The following is an 11370-nucleotide window of genomic DNA, read 5'->3' on the forward strand; positions in this document are numbered from 1 at the left end:
AAGCTTTGCACGTAGTTGATGGTGATACAAGGCCATGATGCCAAGGAAACCGACTTGGAACGTTGTAGTCCATTGAGACTGAAAGGTCTAAACCAATGATACCATGAGCAGTCTCGTGGAACTAAGTGATTAACGTGTAAGGCCTTTATTAGGCGGCAAGAGGCCATAGTACGGCTTTTAGAAGGCTATGCTCGTGGTTGACGTTGATACAAGGCAATGGCGCCATGGAAAACGACTTGGGACGTTGTAGATCATTATGATTGCAAGGACTAAACCCATGGCAACCTGTGCAGACCCGTGCAACGACGTATTTTATGTGTAGGGCCTTAATTATGTCGTAAAAGACCATATTACTGCTTTTAGAAGGTTATGCACGTAGTTGACGGTGATATAAGGGTATGGCGCCAGGGAAAATGACTTTGGACGTTGTAGTCCTTTGAGACAGAGAGAACTAGACCAATGGTACCATGCGCAAACTCGTGGAAATACGTGATTTTCGTGTATGGCCTTAGTTAGGCTGCAAAAGGCCATACTACGGCTTGTCGAAGGCTATGCACGCAATTGCCGGTGATATAAGGGCATGGCGTCAAGGAAAACGACTTAGGACGTTGTAGTTCATTGGGACTGCAAGGACTAGACCAATGGCAAGTTGCGCGAACACGTGGAACAACGTAATTCACGTGTAAGGCCTTTATTAGGCCGCAAAAGCTATATTACGGCTTGTCGAAAGCTATGCAAGCAGTTCCCGGTGATATAAGGGCATGGCGTCAAGAAAAACGACTTGGCACGTTTTTAGTCCATTGAGACTGCAAGGACTAGACCAATGATACCATGCGCAGGCTGGTGGAACCACGTAATTTACGTGTAAGGCCTTTATTAGGCCGCAAAAGCCAAGTTACGGCTTTTAGAAGGGTATCCACGTAGTTAAGGGTGATATAAAGGCATGGCGCCATGGAAAACGACTTGGGACGTTGTAGATCATTATGACTGCAAGGACTAAACCCATGGCAACCTGTGCAGACCCGTGGAACCACGTATTTTAAGTGTAGGGCGTTAATTATGTCGTAAAAGACCATATTACTGCTTTTAGAAGGCTATGCACGTAGTTGACGGTGAGAAAAGGCCATGGCGGCCAGGAAAACGACTTGGCACGTTGCGGTCCATTGAGAATGAAGGGACTAGACCAATGATACCATGCGCAGGCTTGTGAAACCACGTAATTTACGTGTAAGGCCTTTATTAGGCCGCAAAAGCCATATTGCGGCTTTTAGAAGGCTATGCACGTAGTTGACGGTGATATAAGGGCATGGCGCAAAGGCAAATGACTTTGGACGATGTAGTCCTTTGAGACTGAGAGAACTAGACCAATAGGAAGCTGCGCGGACATGTGGAACCACGTAATTCACGTGTAAAGGCTTAATTAGGCTGCAAAAAGCCATAATACGCCTTTTAGAGAGCTTTGCACGTAGTTGATGGTGATACAAGGCCGTGACGCCAAGAAAACCGACTTGGAACGTTGTAGTCCGTTGAGACTGAAAGGTCTAGACCAATGATACCATGAGCAGTCTCGTGGAACTAAGTGATTAACGTGTAAGGCTTTTATTAGGCGGAAGAGGACATAGTACGGCTTTTAGAAGGCTATGCTCGTAGTTGACGTTGATATAAGGCAATGGCGCCATGGAAAACGACTTGGGACGTTGTAGATCATCATGACTGCAAGGACTAAGCCCATGGCAACCTGTGCCGCCCCGTGCAACGACGTATTTTATGTGTAGGGCCTTAATTATGTCGTAAAAGACCATATTACTGCTTTTAGAAGGCTATGCACGTAGTTGACGGTGATATAAGGGCATGGCGCCAAGAAAAACGACTTGGCACGATGCAGTCCATTGAGAATGAAGGGACTAGACCAATGATACCATGCGCAGGCTTGTGGAACCACGTAATATACGTGTAAGGCCTTTATAAGGCCGCAAAAGCCATATTACGGGTTTTAGAAGGCTATGCACGTAGTTGACGGTGATATAAGGGCATGGCGCCAAGGCAAATGACTTTGGATGTTGTAGTCCATTGAGACTGCAAAGACTAGACCAATGGCAAGCTGCGCGAACAGGTGGAACAACGTAATTCACGTGTAAAGCCTTTATTAGGCCGCAAAAGCCATATTACGGCTTTTAGAAAGCTATGCACGTAGTTGACGGTGATATAAGAGCATGGCGTCGAAGAAAACGACTTGGGACGTTGTAGTCCATTGAGACTGCAAGGACTAGACCAATGGCAAGCTGTGCGAACACGTGGAACCACGTAATTCACGTGTAAGGCCTTTTTTAGGCCGCAAAGCCATATTACGGCTTTTAGAATTCTATGCACGTAGTTGACGGTGATATAAGGGCATGGCGCCAAGGAAAACGACTTGGCACGATGCAGTCCATTGAGAATGAAAGGACTAGACCAATGATACCTTGCCCACGCTTGTGGAACCACGTATTTTAAGTGTAGGGTCTTAATTATGTCGTAAAAGACCATATTACGGCTTTTAGAAGGCCATGCACGTAGTGGACGATGATAAAAGGCCATGGCGCCAAGGAAAACAACTTGGCACGTTGCAGTCCAGTGAGAATGAAAGGACTAGACCAATGATACCATGCGCAGGCTTGTGGAACCACGTAATTTACGTGTAAGGCCTTTATTAGGCCGCAAAGCCATATTACCCCTTTTAGAAGACTATGCACGTAGTTGACGGTGATAAAAGGGCATGGCGCCAAGGCAAATGACTTTGGACGATGTAGTCCTTTGAGACTGAGAGAACTAGACCAATAGGAAGCTGCGCGGACATGTGGAACCACGTAATTCACGTGTAAAGGCCTAATTAGGCTGCAAAAAGCCATAATACGCCTTTTAGAGAGCTTTGCACGTAGTTGATGGTGATACAAGGCTGTGACGCCAAGAAAACCGACTTGGAACGTTGTAGTCCGTTGAGACTGAAAGGTCTAGACCAATGATACCATGAGCAGTCTCGTGGAACTAAGTGATTAACGTGTAAGGCTTTTATTAGGCGGAAGAGGACATAGTACGGCTTTTAGAAGGCTATGCTCGTAGTTGACGTTGATATAAGGCAATGGCGCCATGGAAAACGACTTGGGACGTTGTAGATCATCATGACTGCAAGGACTAAGCCCATGGCAACCTGTGCGGCCCCGTGCAACGACGTATTTTATGTGTAGGGCCTTAATTATGTCGTAAAAGACCATATTACTGCTTTTAGAAGGCTATGCACGTAGTTGACGGTGATATAAGGGCATGGCGCCAAGAAAAACGACTTGGCACGATGCAGTCCATTGAGAATGAAGGGACTAGACCAATGATACCATGCGCAGGCTTGTGGAACCACGTAATATACGTGTAAGGCCTTTATTAGGCCGCAAAAGCCATATTACGGGTTTTAGAAGGCTATGCACGTAGTTGACGGTGATATAAGGGCATGGCGCCAAGGCAAATGACTTTGGATGTTGTAGTCCATTGAGACTGCAAAGACTAGACCAATGGCAAGCTGCGCGAACAGGTGGAACAACGTAATTCACGTGTAAAGCCTTTATTAGGCCGCAAAAGCCATATTACGGCTTTTAGAAAGCTATGCACGTAGTTGACGGTGATATAAGAGCATGGCGTCGAAGAAAACGACTTGGGACGTTGTAGTCCATTGAGACTGCAAGGACTAGACCAATGGCAAGCTGTGCGAACACGTGGAACCACGTAATTCACGTGTAAGGCCTTTATTAGGCCGCAAAGCCATATTACGGCTTTTAGAAGGCTATGCACGTAGTTGACGGTGATATAAGGGCATGGCGCCAAGGAAAACGACTTGGCACGATGCAGTCCATTGAGAATGAAAGGACTAGACCAATGATACCTTGCCCACGCTTGTGGAACCACGTATTTTAAGTGTAGGGTCTTAATTATGTCGTAAAAGACCATATTACGGCTTTTAGAAGGCCATGCACGTAGTGGACGATGATAAAAGGCCATGGCGCCAAGGAAAACAACTTGGCACGTTGCAGTCCAGTGAGAATGAAAGGACTAGACCAATGATACCATGCGCAGGCTTGTGGAACCACGTAATTTACGTGTAAGGCCTTTATTAGGCCGCAAAGCCATATTACCCCTTTTAGAAGACTATGCACGTAGTTGACGGTGATATAAGGGCATGGCGCCAAGGCAAATGACTTTGGACGATGTAGTCCTTTGAGACTGAAAGAACTAGACCAATAGCAAGCTGCGCAGACATGTGGAACCACGTAATTCCCGTGTAAAGCCTTAATTAGGCCGCAAAAAGCCATAATAAGGCTTCTAGAAAGCTTTGCGCGTAGTTTATGGTGATATTAAGCCAGGACGCCAAGGAAACCGACTTGGAACGTTGTAGTCCATTGAGACTGAATGGTCTAGACCAATGATACCATGAGCAGGCTCGTGGAACTAAGTGATTAACGTGTAAGGCCTTTATTAGGCGGCAAAAAGCCATATTACGGCTTTTAGAAGGCTATGTTCGTAGTTGACGTTGATATAAGGCAATGGCGCCATGGAAAACGACTTGGGACGTTGTAGATCATTAAGACTGCAAGGACTAAACCCATGGCAACCTGTGCGGACCCGTGGAACCACGTATTTTAAGTGTAGGGCGTTAATTATGTCGTAAAAGACCATATTACTGCTTTTAGAAGGCTATGCACGTAGTTGACGGTGAGAAAAGGCCATGGCGGCCAGGAAAACGACTTGGCACGTTGCGGTCCATTGAGAATGAAGGGACTAGACCAATGATACCATGCGCAGGCTTGTGAAACCACGTAATTTACGTGTAAGGCCTTTATTAGGCCGCAAAAGCCATATTGCGGCTTTTAGAAGGCTATGCACGTAGTTGACGGTGATATAAGGGCATGGCGCCAAGGCAAATGACTTTGGACGATGTAGTCCTTTGAGACTGAGAGAACTAGACCAATAGGAAGCTGCGCGGACATGTGGAACCACGTAATTCACGTGTAAAGGCTTAATTAGGCTGCAAAAAGCCATAATACGCTTTTTAGAGAGCTTTGCACGTAGTTGATGGTGATTCAAGGCCGTGACGCCAAGAAAACCGACTTGGAACGTTGTAGTCCGTTGAGACTGAAAGGTCTAGACCAATGATACCATGAGCAGTCTCGTGGAACTAAGTGATTAACGTGTAAGGCTTTTATTAGGCGGAAGAGGACATAGTACGGCTTTTAGAAGGCTATGCTCGTAGTTGACGTTGATATAAGGCATTGGCGCCATGGAAAACGACTTGGGACGTTGTAGATCATCATGACTGCAAGGACTAAGCCCATGGCAACCTGTGCGGCCCCGTGCAACGACGTATTTTATGTGTAGGGCCTTAATTATGTCGTAAAAGACCATATTACTGCTTTTAGAAGGCTATGCACGTAGTTGACGGTGATATAAGGGCATGGCGCCAAGAAAAACGACTTGGCACGATGCAGTCCATTGAGAATGAAGGGACTAGACCAATGATACCATGCGCAGGCTTGTGGAACCACGTAATATACGTGTAAGGCCTTTATAAGGCCGCAAAAGCCATATTACGGCTTTTAGAAAGCTATGCACGTAGTTGACGGTGATATAAGAGCATGGCGTCGAAGAAAACGACTTGGGACGTTGTAGTCCATTGAGACTGCAAGGACTAGACCAATGGCAAGCTGTGCGAACACGTGGAACCACGTAATTCACGTGTAAGGCTTTATTAGGCCGCAAAGCCATATTACGGCTTTTAGAAGGCTATGCACGTAGTTGACGGTGATATAAGGGCATGGCGCCAAGGAAAACGACTTGGCACGATGCAGTCCATTGAGAATGAAAGGACTAGACCAATGATACCTTGCCCACGCTTGTGGAACCACGTATTTTAAGTGTAGGGTCTTAATTATGTCGTAAAAGACCATATTACGGCTTTTAGAAGGCCATGCACGTAGTGGACGATGATAAAAGGCCATGGCGCCAAGGAAAACAACTTGGCACGTTGCAGTCCAGTGAGAATGAAAGGACTAGACCAATGATACCATGCGCGGACATGTGGAACCACGTAATTCCCGTGTAAAGCCTTAATTAGGCCGCAAAAAGCCATAATAAGGCTTCTAGAAAGCTTTGCACGTAGTTTATGGTGATATTAAGCCAGGACGCCAAGGAAACCGACTTGGAACGTTGTAGTCCATTGAGACTGAATGGTCTAGACCAATGATACCATGAGCAGGCTCGTGGAACTAAGTGATTAACGTGTAAGGCCTTTATTAGGCAACAAGAGGCCATAGCACGGCTTTTATAAGGCTATGGTCGTAGTTGACGTTGATATAAGGCAATGGCGCCATGGAAAACGACTTGGGACGTTGTAGATCATTAAGACTGCAAGGACTAAACCCATGGCAACCTGTGCGGACCCGTGGAACCTCGTATTTTAAGTGTAGGGCCTTAATTATGTCGTAAAGGACCATATTACTGCTTTTAGAAGGCTATGCACGTAGTTGACGGTGATAAAAGGGTATGGCGCAAGGGAGAATGACTTTTGACGTTGTAGTCCTTTGAGACAGAGAGAACTAGACCAATGGTACCATGCGCAAACTCGTGGAAATACGTGATTTACGTGTAAGGCCTTAGTTAGGCTGCAAAAGGCCATACTACGGCTTGTCGAAGGCTATGCACGCAATTGGCGGTGATAAAAGAGCATGGCGTCAAGGAAAACGACTTGGGACGTTGTAGTCCATTCAGACTGCAAGGGCTAGAGCCATGGCAACCTGTGCGGACACGTGGAACCACGTAATTTAAGTGTAGGGTCTTTATTAGGACGCAAAAAGCCATATTATGCCTTTTAGAAGGCTATGCACGTAGTTGACGGTGATATAAGGGCATGGCGCAAAGGAAAATGACTTAGCACGTTGTAGTCCTTTGAGACTGAGAAACTAGCCCAATGGCACCATGCGCAGACTCGTGGAAATACGTGATTTTCGTGTAACGCCTTTATTATGCGGTAAAAAACCATATTACTACTTTTAGAAGGCTATGAACGTAGTTGACGGTGATATAAGGCCATGACGCCAAGGAAAACGACTTGGCACGTTGTAGTCCATTCAGAATGAAAGGACTAGACCAATGATACCATGCACAGGCTTGTGGAACCACGTAATTTACGTGTAAGGCTTTTGTTAGGCCGCAAAGCCATATTACCCCTTTTAGAAGGCTATGCACGTAGTTGACGGTAATATAAGGCCATGACGCCAAGGAAACCGACTTGGAAAGTTGTAGTCCATTGAGATAGAGAGAACTAGACCAATGGTACCATGCGCAAACTCGTGAAAATACGTGATTTACGTGTAAGGCCTTAGTTAGGCTGCAAAAGGCCATATTACGGCTTTTAGAAGGCCATGCACTTAGTGGACGATGATAAAAGGCCATGGCGCCAACGAAAACGACTTGGCACGTTGCAGTCCATTGAGAATGAAAGGACCAGACCAATGATACAATGCGCAGGCCTCTGGAAATACTTAATTTCGTGTAAGGCCTTTATTAGGCGGCAAGAGGCCATATTACGTCTTTTAGAAGGCTATGCACGTAGTTGACGGTGATAAAAGACCATGGCGGCAAGGAAAACGAATTGGCACGTTGCAGTCCATTGAGAATGAAAGGACTAGACCAATGATACCATGCACAGGCTTGTGGAACCACGTAATTTACGTGTAAGGCCTTTATTAGGCTGCAAAAGTTAAGGTACGGCTTTTAGAAGGGTATCCACGTAGTTAAGGGTGATATAAAGGCATGGCGCCATGGAAAACGACTTGGGACGTTGTAGATCATTATGACTGCAAGGAGTAAGCCCATGGCAACCTGTGCGGATCCGTGCAACGACGTATTTTATGTGTAGGGCCTTAATTATGTCGTAAAAGACCATATTACTGCTTTTAGAAGGTTATGCACGTAGTTGACGGTGATATAAGGGTATGGCGCCAGGGAAAATGATTTTGGACGTTGTAGTCCTTTGAGACAGAGAGAACTAGACCAATGGTACCATGCGCAAACTCGTGGAAATACGTGATTTACGTGTAAGGCCTTAGTTAGGCTGCAAAAGGCCATATTACGGCTTTTAGAAGGCCATGCACTTAGTGGACGATGATAAAAGGCCATGGCGCCAAGGAAAACGACTTGGCATGATGCAGTCCATTGAGAATGAAAGGACTAGACCAATGTCAAGCTGCCCGAACACGTGGAACCACGTAATTCCCGTGTAAGGCCTTAATTATGTGGTAAAAGACCATATTACGGCTTTTAGAAGGCCATGCACGTAGTGGACGATGATAAAAGGCCATGGCGCCAACGAAAACGACTTGGCACGTTGCAGTCCATTGAGAATGAAAGGACCAGACCAATGATACAATGCGCAGGCCTCTGGAAATACTTAATTTCGTGTAAGGCCTTTATTAGGCGGCAAGAGGCCATAGTACGGCTTTTAGAAGGCTATGCTCGTAGTTGACGTTGATATAAGGCAATGGCGCCATGGAAAACGACTTGGGACGTTGTAGATCATTAAGACTGCAAGTACTAAACCCATGGCAACCTGTGCGGACCCGTGGAACAACGTATTTAAGTGTAGGGCCTTAATTATGTCGTAAGAGACCATATTACTGCTTTTAGAAGGCTATGCACGTAGTTGACGGTGATAAAAGGCCATGGCGGCAAGGAAAACGAATTGGCACGTTGCGGTCCATTGAGAATGAAAGGACTAGACCAATGATACCATGCGCAAGCTTGTGGAACCTCGTAATTTACGTGTAAGGCCTTTATTAGGCCGCAAAAGCCATATTACGTCTTTTAGAAGGCTATGCACGTAGTTGACGGTAATATAAGGGCATGGCGCCAAGGCAAATGACTTTGGACGATGTAGTCCTTTGAGACTGAGAGAACTAGACCAATAGCAAGCTGCGCGGACATGTGGAAGCACGTAATTCAGGTGTAAGGCCTTTATTAGGCCGCAAAGCCATATTACGGCTTTTAGAAAGCTATGCACGTAGTTGACGGTGATATAAGAGCATGGCGTCGAAGAAAACGACTTGGGACGTTGTAGTCCATTGAGACTGCAAGGACTAGACCAATGGCAAGCTGTGCGAACACGTGGAACCACGTAATTCACGTGTAAGGCCTTTATTAGGCCGCAAAGCCTAATTACGGCTTTTAGAAGGCTATGCACGTAGTTGACGGTGATATAAGGGCATGGCGCCAAGGAAAACGACTTGGCACGATGCAGTCCATTGAGAATGAAAGGACTAGACCAATGATACCTTGCCCACGCTTGTGGAACCACGTATTTTAAGTGTAGGGTCTTAATTATGTCGTAAAAGACCATATTACGGCTTTTAGAAGGCCATGCACGTAGTGGACGATGATAAAAGGCCATGGCGCCAAGGAAAACAACTTGGCACGTTGCAGTCCAGTGAGAATGAAAGGACTAGACCAATGATACCATGCGCGGACATGTGGAACCACGTAATTCCCGTGTAAAGCCTTAATTAGGCCGCAAAAAGCCATAATACGGCTTCTAGAAAGCTTTGCACGTAGTTTATAGTGATATTAAGCCAGGACGCCAAGGAAACCGACTTGGAACGTTGTAGTCCATTGAGACTGAATGGTCTAGACCAATGATACCATGAGCAGGCTCGTGGAACTAAGTGATTAACGTGTAAGGCCTTTATTAGGCAACAAGAGGCCATAGTACGGCTTTTAGAAGGCTATGGTCGTAGTTGACGTTGATATAAGGCAATGGCGCCATGGAAAACGACTTGGGACGTTGAAGATCATTAAGACTGCAAGGACTAAACCCATGGCAACCTGTGCGGACCCGTGGAACCTCGTATTTTAAGTGTAGGGCCTTAATTATGTCGTAAAGGACCATATTACTGCTTTTAGAAGGCTATGCACGTAGTTGACGGTGATAAAAGGGTATGGCGCAAGGGAGAATGACTTTGGACGTTGTAGTCCTTTGAGACAGAGAGAACTAGACCAATGGTACCATGCGCAAACTCGTGGAAATACGTGATTTACGTGTAAGGCCTTAGTTAGGCTGCAAAAGGCCATACTACGGCTTGTCGAAGGCTATGCACGCAATTGGCGGTGATAAAAGAGCATGGCGTCAAGGAAAACGACTTGGGACGTTGTAGTCCATTCAGACTGCAAGGGCTAGAGCCATGGCAACCTGTGCGGACACGTGGAACCACGTAATTTAAGTGTAGGGTCTTTATTAGGACGCAAAAAGCCATATTACGCCTTTTAGAAGGCTATGCACGTAGTTGACGGTGATATAAGGGCATGGCGCAAAGGAAAATGACTTAGCACGTTGTAGTCCTTTGAGACTGAGAAACTAGCCCAATGGCACCATGCGCAGACTCGTGGAAATACGTGATTTTCGTGTAACGCCTTTATTATGCGGTAAAAAACCATATTACTGCTTTTAGAAGGCTATGAACGTAGTTGACGGTGATATAAGGCCATGACGCCAAGGAAAACGACTTGGCACGTTGTAGTCCATTCAGAATGAAAGGACTAGACCAATGATACCATGCACAGGCTTGTGGAACCACGTAATTTACGTGTAAGGCCTTTATTAGGCCGCAAAGCCATATTACCCCTTTTAGATGGCTATGCACGTAGTTGACGGTAATATAAGGCCATGACGCCAAGGAAACCTACTTGGAAAGTTGTAGTCCATTGAGACAGAGAGAACTAGACCAATGGTACCATGCGCAAACTCGTGGAAACACGTGATTTACTTGTAAGGCCTTAGTTAGGCTGCAAAAGGCCATATTACGGCTTTTAGAAGGCCATGCACTTAGTGGACGATGATAAAAGGCCATGGCGCCAAGGAAAACGACTTGGCATGATGCAGTCCATTGAGAATGAAAGGACTAGACCAATGTCAAGCTGCGCGAACACGTGGAACCACGTAATTCCCGTGTAAGGCCTTAATTATGTGGTAAAAGACCATATTACGGCTTTTAGAAGGCCATGCACGTAGTGGACGATGATAAAAGGCCATGGCGGGAAGGAAAACGAATTGGCACATTGCAGTCCATTGAGAATGAAAGGACTAGACCAATGATACCATGCACAGGCTTGTGGAACCACGTAATTTACGTGTAAGGCCTTTATTAGGCCGCAAAGCCATATTACCCCTTTTAGAAGGCTATGCACGTAGTTGACGGTAATATAAGGCCATGACGCCAAGGAAACCGACTTGGAAAGTTGTAGTCCATTGAGAGTGAATGGTCTAGACCAATGATACCATGAGCAGGCTCGTGAAACTAA

The sequence above is a fragment of the Hydractinia symbiolongicarpus genome, chromosome 3 (genome assembly GCF_029227915.1).
Source record: "Hydractinia symbiolongicarpus strain clone_291-10 chromosome 3, HSymV2.1, whole genome shotgun sequence".
NCBI classification, from domain to species: domain Eukaryota; kingdom Metazoa; phylum Cnidaria; class Hydrozoa; order Anthoathecata; family Hydractiniidae; genus Hydractinia; species Hydractinia symbiolongicarpus.